The following is a 9,258-nucleotide window of genomic DNA, read 5'->3' on the forward strand; positions in this document are numbered from 1 at the left end:
ATAAACAAATATATTTATAAATAATATATATTTATAATATATTATAACATATAATATATATATTATATATTATTTATAATATATTATTTATTTCTTATTTATTTCTCCTCCTTTCCTTCCTTCTTCGCTTAATAAAGGAGGAGAAAGAAAATACCAAGTTTCAAGTGTTGATATGAAAAGAAGACTCCAAGTGAAGTTTCACGAGTCTCTAGAACTTTGCAGTCACCCAGGAAATTTTCATTCTCTACCTGTGCCTTTAAGCACTAATACTTATTGAGTGCCTGCTGCATTTTAGTCAATGTACCAGGCTTTGTAATACAATAACGAACAAAGACCAAAAAATGAAAATTCCTGCCATCGTAGTAACTTTGAGACTTACTCCACAAACTTGAGTATAGGAGAAATGGCACACACCCCTAAATCAAATCATTATAAATCTGATTTTGTACCTTTGTTGTGCTGGACTGGTGGAAATTTAATTTCTGTTGCTTAGTGGGGTTCCCTCTCTTACACTCCCAAGGTCCTAGACAGAGCAATTCCTTGGGGTGCGTAGGATTCCCGGCATCTGGCACCAAACTACATTGGTCACCGCTGAATTGCAAGAGGTCACATCCCACAAAAGCTCAAAAAGTCTCCTGATGGGCAGCTCAATTGGATTTGCACCCAGAAGGCTCAAGGACCTTTGCTGGGAGTCCACATGGCCGCGATCCTGCCTCCTGAGAGGGGTCACACAGACAGCTCTCCCACAGCGAGACTCGGCTTCTCCAGGGCACGGCTTACAACCACCGCTCCTCTATCCCCTATCTCCGTCACCGCCACGCTTTCTTCTGAGGCTTACGCCTTCCTCTCACCCTAGTTCTTCCCTCGAAGAGCGTGGGTTTCCAGACCAGCTCCGGCAGGCTGTCTGCAGACCGCTTCAGCTCCCTGTCGGGCAGCAAGTAACCGAGCACAATACTACTCTCCTCTGAGAAGGTGGGTAAAGGAGGGAGACAGAGAACCAAGATCATGAATTCTCAGGCTTTCAAAATCTTTTCCAGGACAATGAACAAAACACAGGTTAAAATCACAATAAACAGCCCTGACATCATTCATGTTTCTAGGATTTTAATTTATCCAACATGCACTAGTTGAGCACTTACTGAGTGACGTGTGTTCTGGGTCCTTCTACGAGTGGTGTGGTTGTTGAGGGCACTGTGGAGATGATGGTAGCGATGGCTGCACATAACTTTGGCAAAAAAAGGGAAATATATGTGCATGTGTATATGTATGTATATTTCTATATGTATAGGTGCATGTGCCTACATATTTGTATGTGTTTATATGCATATATGTGTATGTGTGTATACAAATATGTGTGTTTCTATGTGTGTGTGTATGTATGTGTGTGTGTGTGATGTCAAGTGGTTTCTGTCAAGTAGTTTTCTGGTCTAGTGTCTCTTCTCAAGATACAAATTCCAGGGAGAGGGTCTCATTGTCCTCTCTAGGGTCAAGGCCCCCATCCCTTGGCCCAGGGAAGGTGGAGCACCTAAAGTGCCAGCTCCACCAAGGCCACACAGTGGAAGAAGGATAGTTCCTAAGGGAACTGAGAGCCTTACTGGTTCTTTTGCTGGGTAATAATTTCTCCCCAAACAATAACCAACACGTATCATCCCACATGGTTCCTGTGGGTCAGGAACACAGTGGTGTAGCTGGGTCTGTGATGAGGTTGGTGTCAAGCTGTCAGCAGAGCTGCAGTCATGTGAAGGCCTGGCTGGGCTGCAGGATCTGTTTCCAAGGTGGCTCAGTCTCACAGCCAGCCAGCTGCTGCTGGCTCTTGGCTGGAGGCGTCAGCATCTGTCCACATGCGCCTCTTCATAGGGCTGCTCGAGTGTCCTGACACCGTGGCGGCGGGCTTCGTCCAAGCAACCAGCCCAAAAGGCAACAGGCAGAAGCTAGGGGGCCCTTGATGCTGTTCCCTGAGAAGTCATACACCCTGCTGCATTGCGTCTCTTCTGTCATGTCCTGTTGGTCATACAACTAAGCCCCAGTCAGTGTGGAAGGGAACAACACAACGGTATGGAGACAAGGGCCAAGTGTCACTGGGGGCCATGGTGGGGACTGGAGACCACAGGTGTCATTACAGGAGGAAGCAGACCTGGAGGCAAGGCAGGCAGGAATGACAGCTGCTGACCACAATGCTGATGTCCTTGGAGCTCACAGTCTAGAGGAAGACAGAAGATAAGAATGCCATCGTTAATTCATAATTACTCAGTTGAGAACACCTAGTAATGGAGAAAAGAACAAAGGGGTTAGGATTGAAGAAGAAGCAGCAACAGACCTTGTAGGGAGGAGTCATAGGGGTCCTCACAGAGGTGGTGACATTTGCACTGGACCTTGTAGGGAAATAGAAGATGGGATGAGGGCACTCCAGATAAAGGCAGGAGATGGAAAGTAGGTGAAGTCTGGTTTTGCTGAGTGGTTGAATGGGGCTGGCACAGGAGAGTGGGCAGAGAAAGACTTTCAAGTGTAGCAGGCCCCAACTGCCTGTGGGGACCTGCTCCCAGACCCTTCTCTGCTTCTTGCCCCCAGAACTCAAGATCTCTGGCTGCCAAGGGAGAATGGGCCTGGTATCTCTGTGGGCAGGACCCACTTTCCCCAGCAAACTGGCCCTCTAGGAAGCCTTACCCTTCTGGGAGGAAGGCCTGATTTCTGCTGGGCCCTGCTACCCACCCCAGCTAAGAGGCAGCAGACAGGGGAGTGAAGCTCTGTGTTTCCCAGAGCCACTGGGCCTGGCCAGCCCCACCGTTCCATGCCTCTTTCTGGGATTGGTAACAGCCAGTCAGGGTCCTACCATCGCACTTGGCCATTCCCAAGCTTCCCCCACCCCCTGCTACAACACACACATGAATTCCCACCCACTCCAGGCCAGCTGGGATCAGCTTCAGCAGGGCCGGCTGGAACCACTTTGCTTAAGGCATCAGCCTCCCCAGGGTACATTAGGCAGGCTTCACTGGCCAGAATAGGGCCAGCCTATAGAGAAGCAGGCTCCAGGGGTTCAAATCTCCAAAGGGATGGGGCTGTTTGGCCCCAGCTGTAGAAACAACAACGGGGTGCAGCACACAGTGCCCCCTCCCTCCTCGCCCATGAGGGCACTGGTGCCATGCTGCATCCTAAATGGTCAAGGCTAGAGTCACATCCATGCCTCCCATGCGCAGGGCCCAGAGTTCAGCTCAGGCCCCCTCCCCACAGGGCCCCAGCAGCAGAGAGGCTGCCACTCTGGACCCAGGCAGGAGGGGAGGAGCAGTTGCCTGCTCCCAGCATACATCCTCTGGACCCACACTGAACACCAGCCTGCTAGCACCCCTGTAAACCAACCCCCAAATCCAAGGTAAAATCCCCCATGGCCCCCAAGCTCAGGAGAGCAATCTTTGTCCCAGATCCTCCAAAAGCTCTGGAAGAGTGAAACCTCTGCTTGAACAGCTTCTAGGCCTGGAGCAGAGAAAGCGGGGGAAACCACACCAATAATCAATACTGCCAGCGTTTGCCTCTGAGTTTATAAAATGCTTTCACTTACTTTCCACCATCAGATGGTAACCAGAAAAGAGTGTTCTGAGGAGGCGCTTTAAAACCACATCAAGGCACAGCAGAAATGAGCATCAGGATTGATTAATAATGTCTGCCATGGCCACTGGATTCAGAAGTAGTGGCATGCATGCCAGACACTTGTTTATCTGGTATATGCCCTCACTAGGATCCTTTATATCCAGAAAGAACTAGACATGATTTTAATTCTCCTGGAACTCACCATGATATAGAGTAGATAAATTAGCAGAAGAAATCATGATACAAAGCAGCTCATTGGCTTCATTAATAGAAAAATCAAGGAAGCAAAATACGGCCAGTGAGGGAGTAACTGGTTCCCAATAGGGTTATTCCAGCAAGACTTGGAGGACTCTTTGCATGGGACATGGGAGCTTGTTGAGAAGAAGGCCCTCCTTTTAAAGAGGAGAAGCCACTTAGCACCAGAGGAGGATGTTGAGACATTTCTGTCTATGACCTAAGTTGGGGGGACAGCTAGTTCCTTCTCTGACCTCCTCCACATTCCTAGCAAGTCCAGGCACAGCCCTGCCTGAAGATACGTCTCCACCTGCGCTCAGAGCACCAGCCTCACTCAGACCCACCATGAGAACTGACCTTCTTCCATCAGTCCCTTAGGTTCAGCATCCCATTAAGTGGCCTGTCAAAGCAGCTTGTGGCTCCTTTTGCCACTGCTGTAGGGCAACCTGCTCAAAGCCCACAAGATGTAAAACAGCACCCTTGAGAAGCAAGTGTTAGGCCCATCCAAATATTCAGAGCAGCCTGCACTTAAACTGTCATTGTGCTTAATCTGACTGTCATCAGTCATTTCTGTAGCTCTTAATTCATTGTCTGTAAAACCAAGACAACAGAGCTGGGAAGAGGATATTCAACCCCAGATCCCCAGTGACTGACACTCAACAACTACTTATTGAATGAATGAACTATTCTAAAAAAAAAAAAAAAGTTGGGACAATATCAACAGGCTGATAGTTTGGGCCTTGCCCCAGGAGATAAGGGGACCTCCAGGTTTTAGGGTGGTCGGCAGAGTGTGACAGCACTATAGTGGCAGTTTCTCTTGAGTTCTGCCCCCAAGCCTCAGGGATGGAAGATCTCCAGGAGAAAGTGATGAACCCATATCATGTGCACCCTCTGGTCCACTACCTGGCCACTTCACACTGTTTAGAAGAAGCCATTACTTTCTTATTGTGCTCACTCTGTTGGTCTTGTGCCATGTGCTGGCACCTCCCAGGCAGAACCCTTGTTTCAACCGAGTTAAAAGTCCTCTTGGGAGAGTAGACTAGACAGACAGTCACTGAGATGGATCAAAGGCACAAAGAATCGGAACTCTCAAGAGCTCATTGAAGATGGGCACAGAAGGCTCCTTGGAGTCAGGCCGTCCACGATGAGTAGACCTCAGACAAGTAGAGAGGAGAATCTTTGGAGAAGGGGACCTTCATGGAGGAGGGAAGAATAATCTGAAATCAGGGAGAAGATTGGTCTGGCGGGAGTAAGGTCTGGGAGGTGTGGGGACTGGGAAGAGAAGGCAAGGTGGCACTAGCTCATGGCAGCCGTTGGCTGCTGGCTGAGGAGTTCAAAGTTGAGCCTGTGGTCACCAAGAGGCAACCATAAACCTTCAAGAAAAGACGATCTGAGCTGGTTGTCTGGGGCTTTGGGGGTGATGGGCAGAAAACATATCTGTGCCTCCTTGGCAGCCAGATTTTGAAGAAAACGGGAGAAAGGCCCCAGGGAGCCAGCCATGGATGACTTCTGTAGACCTTGGTTTTTAGAACGTGTCCCATCAAAGCAGTGGGTTGTCTTATTAGTTCTCCAAACAGTACATCTTCCCTAGATCAAGACTCCAGTAGAAACACAATGGCCACAAAAGTGGTTTTTGTGTCTTGGTTTTCTGGGTCTCCCACTCCCCCTCCCTCCAATATCTATTCTCCATTATTGGCCAGACAAAGCTTATCCCAAGATTCCTGCGACTCCGTTGTAGTGAACATCTGTCCTTTCTCACCTGTGCATTTACCCATCTGCGTCTCCACGAAATCTTTCATCCCATCGACAATGTAAGGATTCAAAGTAAGGAGGTTCACGTTGTCAAAGAAGCCTTGATCTGAATGCCTTCCCCCCACTTTCTCCTTAAATGAGTTGTTAACAGGAACCCAAGTGTCTGTTGAACCTAAAATACTTTTTTTTTTTTTTTTTAAATAACATTTCAAGGTAACTTACGGGCGCACTTTAAGAAGCGAGGACTCAGCGTGTCCCCGGCGGCTTCCTCCTTGAAGCTCTGGTCTTCAGGGCTGTGGGAGGCATCCAATCAGACAGGCCGCCGCTGAGGGCCAGGGGAGGAGGGCTGCCGGGGTTTTATTTCAGATTCGAGCTAAGGCCATGAAATGGAAGGCAGGAGGAAAAGTGAGTGAGTGCGTGTGTGTGTGCGTGTGTCTGTGTGCGTACGGCCAGAATAATGAGTCACACTAATTCATAGAATTCCATTTTGGCCATCACACACGGCTCCCTTTTCTCTTGAAGGCCACTTTGAAAAATCCCGTTTTCATAAGTCATTTACTTCCCCTAGGAGGGCAGGCCTTCTAAAAATATTCCCCACTTCTTACACCTCAGAAGCAAATTATTTATGTTAAAGCAGCTTCGTTATCCGGGCCCCACAGGGCCAGCTTGGAAATGGAGGTGACTTCCAGAAGGCACCATTGTCAACAGCAAGGTCCTAGGAGGGGCCCATCCCCAGCAAGGCGAAGCTTTCTGCCAGGCCTGCAGGGCCCAAAGAGCACTTGCGGGTCCATATGAGGAAGCTCCATTCTATTTTCTACAAATATTTGCCTACCAGGCACTGCCCTAGACCATGAGTAACCACCGAGCAGACAAGGCTGCTCTCACAGAGCTTGCATTTCAGTTAGGGGAGATCAACCCTTGATAAAAATGCAAATAAATATACTCAGAGCGCAAGGGCCAAATGACGGGAGAGGCCTCCAAGGGATGCACTTGACATTCTGCAGGGTGAGCGGGCAGGGCCCTTTGCAGCCACACCCAAATAACAAAAAGGACGGTGCCCTGCAAAGATGGAGGAAGCTGTGTTTTCCAACTAGAGGGCACCACTCAGGGCAGAAGCCCAGAGGCCAGAGAAGCCGCGTAGCCCAAAGGAGCGTGAGAGGACTGTGTGGCCAGAGCAGAGAGAGCAGGTTGGGGTGCAGAGGGAGGGCAGACCAGAGGGCACAGGGGCAGAACCGAGAGCCTTGAGCCCCCGGACTAGAGAAGGGAGTTTCTGTGTGCCTGTTTGCTCTCCACGCCGCCCTGGACCACAGATTTACTGCAAATCCAAGCTCCACAGGAACTGCGTGCCCCAGTAAGAACCAAGACGCAGGGGCCGCTGCCGAACGCGAAATTCCCCACGCACCCCTCATCTCCACTCCCTCTCTCCACCTGGGAAAAAGCAATTAAAAATCACCTTTGAAAAGTCGGTGAGAGGAGGAGAGGAGTTGGGGAGGGGCATGCTTTCAATGTAGGTGGAACCTGTCACTGGCCCCCCCGAGGGGAGCTCGTCTTCCCCCTTTAATCAGTCACAAGTCCTGGCATTATCCAGGGGGGAAGAGAGAAAGCATGAGGCGAGGAACCGCTCCCTGGAGAAGCCCCTCCATTCTTTCCGTGTCCATAAGGCAATTAAGTCTTCACGTTCTCAAACCTGAAGGCTTTCATGGACCAAGCCAATTGGTGTGTCTCCGTAATGAGGGGCCTTCTGCTCGGGGGGCACATTTTCCCGGTAGCTTCCAGGCTCATCCTGGCCTGGCGGCAAGGCGTCCGCGGCAGGCTCTAGCCCCGGGAGGAGAGGTCGGAGCGGGCTTGTTTCTCCCCAGGTTTATCTGGGACAGCAGATAGCCCAGGGCACCTTACAGGTCAGAGGGTGGGCTGCAGCCGGGCTAGGGATGCAGGGCCGAGGCCTGGGTGAGCAGGAGGGTGGGCTCTGACACACAGCCAAGGTGGGGGCTGTCTGAGCGGTGCAGGGCTGGGGCCCCGATGAAAGGCCTTCTGTGAGCGGGCTCATTACCAACGAGCCCCAGATTAAGCCTCTATATGGGCCTATAATTGGAGAGTTAATTATTCGGCTGCCATTGTGTGCTGCAAAGAAGCCAGGATGGTTCACCCAGATACCAGGCCTCCACTCGGGGGTCTCCCAGGTTACGTGGCGGGACAGGACCCATGTCAGGTGGGGAAGGGCCTCTCTAGACCAAGTCTTACCCTGGAAGCCAGGGGTACAGCGGGGAGCAGCACACACCCCCTCTGCCTTCATGGCGTGGGCAGTGGTACATCGGGGAGGGATGTGGGGGAGATACGGCCACACAGATAAGAAGAGAAAAGGTGCTGTGGGGGGGAGAGTGCAGGGCGGCCTGCGGATGACCGCCGCAGGGAGAGCCAGGCCAGGAAGACGCATTTACACCTGGGGGAGTTGAAGCAGGGGAGGAGAGGCTCCTGGAGGAGGGAGCAGCAGGTGCAAAGGCCCCAGTGAGAGATATGAAGAATGGATTTGCAGTATGAGTGGAGACCCAGGTGGAAACCAGACTAGTCAGGACTTTTGTGGTTTAAAACAGAGGAGTGACCAGGTATAGTAGCACATGCCTGTAATCTCAGCTCTTTGGAAGGCTGAGGCAGGAGGATCACTGGAGCCCAGGAGTTTGAGACCAGACAAGGCAACACAGCGAGACCACATTTCTAAAAAAAAAAAAATTTAAATTAACTGGGTGTGGTGGCATACACCTGTAGTCCCAGCTGCTTGGGAGGCTAAGGAAGGAAGATTGTTTGAGCCCAGGAGATTGAGGCTGCAGTGAGCTATGTTTGCACCGCAGCACTCCGGCCTGGGCAACAGAGCAATACCCTGCCTCTAAAAATAAAATAAAATAAAACAAAACAGAAAAGTGGCGGGTTCAGCTTGACATTTCTTACAGCTCATCAGGGCTACCACGTGGAGAGAAACAAGGCAGGGACCAGAGAGACTTGCAGGAGAGAATCGTGGGCTCACCAGAGCTTCCATCGGGAGAAACCCTCCATCGGGGTGGCAGGGGAAGGGGGAGAAGTAGGCACTGAGGGCTATGCTGGTGTTACTAAGGCCAGAGACAAGAATACCCAATTGCTTCCCTGCCAACTACCACCAACTCTCCACTCTGCCAGGAGAATTGCACACATGGGCGAAGACCAGGGTGCCTCCAAACCCACCCCCTCTTGGGCATGGGGTGAGAGGCAGAGAGCAGAACCAGTGGAGCCAATGAGGCTCACTGATCCTCTCAGATGCCTGCCAGGGGGAAATGGCAGTGAAGGGGAGACAGGCAAGACTCCCAGAACAACCAGAAGACCACAGCCACCACCCCAAGTCTTCAGGAATCCCAGGGGCTGGGCTTTCTGTGCTCTCAATCGTGTGGGTTTTGAGGCAAGGGTGAGCCATCCTAGGAGTCAGCCGTGGCTGGCAGTGAGGAGGGGGGAGTTTGGAGACGCCAAGGGACCTTCCAGTCCTAAAGTGCCCAGATTCCTCTGAGTCTGGGGATGAAAGGGTCTGGGAGAATGGATTAGGACAGCCACTCTCACTGCTGGGGAGGGCTCCGTGGTCACCCCCATTCCAGATGCCAGGGTCAGCCCTGAGAAGGGAAGGAGCCCAAGCCAGTGGCTCACACAACCCCAAACCCTCCTGGAGGAGCT

Source organism: Sapajus apella, unplaced genomic scaffold, assembly GCF_009761245.1.
Source record: "Sapajus apella isolate SASKATOON/1434 unplaced genomic scaffold, GSC_monkey_1.0 scaffold90, whole genome shotgun sequence".
Taxonomy (NCBI): domain Eukaryota; kingdom Metazoa; phylum Chordata; class Mammalia; order Primates; family Cebidae; genus Sapajus; species Sapajus apella.